This window comes from Xiphophorus maculatus, chromosome 17 (assembly GCF_002775205.1).
Source record: "Xiphophorus maculatus strain JP 163 A chromosome 17, X_maculatus-5.0-male, whole genome shotgun sequence".
Classification (NCBI taxonomy): Eukaryota; Metazoa; Chordata; class Actinopteri; order Cyprinodontiformes; family Poeciliidae; genus Xiphophorus; species Xiphophorus maculatus.
This window is the reverse complement of record NC_036459.1, coordinates 3,044,686-3,048,720: the sequence shown is the minus strand read 5'-3', so window position 1 is coordinate 3,048,720 and position 4,035 is coordinate 3,044,686.

The window sequence follows — 4,035 nt, the reverse complement described above, 5'->3', positions numbered from 1 at the left end:
GTCCGGCTGAATGAGTGTCAATATGTGACTCACTGAATATTCATTAAAAACAAAGAGTGAGTGTAGTGACTCAGACCTTGCTAGCAGCTGTTCCTGTTGGAGGCCATTCATCCTCTATCTGATCTGTGAATGAAACAATGAAGATGAAGGCGGTCAGATAAAAGGAAGGACAGCGAGCGCATGTGTGTGACTAAACGTGCTACTTTGTTTCTGCAAACAGACAATTTCAGATTCAAACAAGCTTTTTGTGTAATTTTTTAATTTATCTAGAACGTAGTGACACCTAGTGGTTGAGCCTGTCATTGCACCTACCAAAATGTCTGACTTTGATGACTTGGCTTTCTTCATTTCTTTAAATCACGGCATGATGCATTTCTTTTTTAGTTCTTCTACCTGCTTCGTGTTATTAGACTGGTTCTACTAAATGATTTTACAGGTCTGGAAGTGATTGCTATAAAAAACTCTTAAATTTTTATATAAATCTCGAAACTTTCCAGAAAGAATGTGAACATTTCCAAGGTTGAAAATTTGTAAATGTGACATTTTTAAATTAATCTCAGATTTTTCTAGAAAATCTTTAAAATTTCTGAGTTCAAAAAGTCAAAAAATTGCTAGAATTTGTAGATTTATCTCGACATATTTTTGAAAAATTGGAAATTTCTGAGCTCTAAAAGTAAAAAAAATTGCTAAGATTTGTAGATTTATCTTGAAATTTAAATTTTTGGGGGGGAAATTTCGGCGCTTGAAAAGTTGAACATTTGCTAGGGAAAACTGAAATTTTGAGATTAATCTCAGAAATCTTTTTTAAGAAAAACTTGAAAATTTCTCCGTTTCAAGTGTGAAACTTAATCACCAAAACTTTCAAAGAAAATACATGAACGTTTCTGTGTCTGAAAAGTTGAGTTTCTTGAAAAAAAAAAAAAGTTAAATCTCAGAAATTTTGAAGAAAAAACGTTGAAATTTCACAGTTTGAAAGTTTGCTAGAAATAACTCAGAAATTTTGACTTTAATCTCAGAAATTTGAGAATTTGATTTCTGAATTTGGTTTGCTGCTCCGTCTCTGTGGGAAACAAAATGAAACAGTCTAGAAGAATAAAGTAGAGTGACACTGTTTCAGATAAAGTTAGTTTTTATTTAAAGATCTTTATCAGGCACAGCAGTCATCATGTTCATCAGTGAAACACGAAGCGAAGCGGCTACCTGGGTCACATGGTACAGAGCTGAGGTTCAGACGGGACGACACAAAGATCCGAAGCTGCTCGCTCATTATAACAACACAAACATTTTATTTCATCTCAACCATCAGCTATTGACTTCACAGGAAAAATAAAGTCAACATTTCAACAGAGAAAATCTGGTTAAATACAAAGATTTGTAGTTTTTTGTTGCTACAGCAGTTGACAGCTCAGCATATGGCTTTAACTATTAAATCTAACTTCATTAATCCCAGATGGAAACATAACAAGCTTGGAAAATTCAATGCTACAGTGAAGCTACATTTTCTTTAGATGAACAAAGAGAAAAATGATGGATTTTAATTAACAAACTTTACTTATAGATAATGAGAAAATGAATTAAATTCACTGATTTCACTACTAAAATAGTAAAATGTCAGTGCTTCCTATAGAAATATATTAGTGGTTCATTGTAACTATTAAATGTTTAAGTTTGAACAAAATAACTCAAACAATTTAGACACAACCAAACAATTTAACTGTATTTCTGCTGATGTAATGGAAGATAAAAACTGATAATCTATAAACTAATAATGAACTCTCCTAAAATAAACATTAATTTCATCACATCAGCTTCCAGGCTGACTAAGGAAAAAACACACATATAGATATTAGAAAACAGGAAATGTGGAAATGAAATTACAATTAGAACAAAAAGGGAAGTAAAAGCGATAGGAAGACAGCATGGCACCGGAGTCACAGAGGAAGAGGAGGCACTAAGTGTTTTCATGAAGCTACATTCAGACCCGCTCTGTATGGAAACCTGCCAACATTTTAAAAACAAGCAGTTTCCTTTGAATTAAAACTTTATAAAATGGAAAAAACTGGTGTTAGGAGGATGGTTTGACTTTTTTTGAAAGAGGTTTGTACTAAGTACCGCTCAGTGGAAAGGAAGAGATAGTGAACCAGTTCAGCTGATGGTTTTACAGTTTTAAACCAGAACTGGTGAGAAAATTCAGTTTTCTGTTTGGGTTTTCCAGATCAGAGTTTCTAAAAGTGTCGACCATAAAATGTTTGATCCTCAGTTTTATCAGGAGTTTCTACAGAAGGTCATCAGCAGGAGAAAGTTAATCAATAAAGATGATTGGAATCATGTCAGCTTTCTGAAAACAGTTCTCTGAATTTAGAAACCTTGTTTTAAGCATTTGTGATCTTTAAGCAATATTTTAGAAAATCTGATCCGAGCGAACTCTGTTCAGTATTTATGAAATCTGATTGGATCTAACTTTGAACAGGATTTAGATTTATAGTGATTAATATTTATAAACTTTGATCTGATTGATAGTTATAAATTGATGTAAGCTGTAAAAAAAATCTGAGAACATAAACAACCGATGGAAGATTAGTTTCAACTATAATTAGAAGGTTTTTAATTTACTGAAGCTGAATCTGATTTTCCTTTGATAATATTCATCTCAATCACAATTCTCTAAGATTCAAATAAATTATTTTTTTATCCAAATGTTCATAAATGCATTTCTAAATACTGTTCACAGTTAGCTAGGGCTTAAATTCATTGAGCCGTTTTCAATTTTTATATAAAAAATATAAAACGGAGGGAAGTTTTGGGCGAGTCATGAAATATAACTTTAATACCGAGGAATGAATGATGATCAGCAATCAAAGTGCTGAACCAAACATCCAATAATCTTCACATGCGTAATTCCTCCAGAGGCGATCATGAAACATTTTGGCTGCTGGGATTTAGAAGGAAAATGCATTTTTACACAAAAGCTGCAATAAAAAGCGGAAATGTTCTTGCCAAACTTCCATTAAGCAAATTTATTTTTAAATGTCAAATTGCGCAGTTAAATGGTCAATGGAAACGAAGCTTGAGAGATTTTTGGTCTCTTCAAATCATGTAGACAAATATGACTAAAATAATACATTTTACATCATAAGACTGATTATAAAATAAATATTAAGTGTAATTTTATCAGTACATATTTCTGAAAAATCCAACAAAATCTAAGATTCAGTTTTAGTGAGATTAATTAAGATTGAATATCTACAAGTTCTTTCTGATTTGTGAAGTGGAACAATGTAAGAAAAGTGGCGCTGCTGAAGGAAAACATTAATCTGCGCTGGAAATCTGCTTTGGTTGTGATTAGAGGATTTACTGTTGTTGTTTTGCATATTCTACCGATCAGACTAGAAGAAGCACTTTCTTGTTTTATAATAAGCTCTCTTGGGGATTACTGGAAGTGCAAAGTGAAAGCTCAGCAAATACATGAAGGAGAGTTTTTTTTCTTTATTTAAATGATCGGACCTGCTTTAATTACCCTGCCCAAAAATAATGATTAAATATAGAAACTCTTTGCTTTTAACAAAGAAAAATGTAATATACTGTAAAAACACAAAATCTTACCAAATAATTTGGGTCTAGTTTGTAGTGCAAATATATTACTGCACTTGAAATAAGGCAAAACTAACATAAAAGTAACTTCTTAGCAAACGACAGACTCCTTCCAGCGTGACGTCGCAAGTTCCCACACCATCTCCTGGCTGGAGGGCAAAAAGCTGCTTGCTAACCAATGCTAGTCATTGGTTTTAACAGCTAAAACCAATGACTAGCATTGGTTTTAATTTATCAATATAACGCACTAAATCTTAAAAATTGACAACTAGATAACAAGGTCAGGAAACAGTTTTAATTACAAAAAAAATAGCGAGTGAGAGGGAAGTAGTTCAGTTATGCTAGCTTGACTATGACAACCGTAACAAGTAGATGTGCTGTGGAATTTGTTGTGTAACTTTTAAGTTAGTTTGTCTTCTTTCAAGTGTGCTAAGATATCTGCAC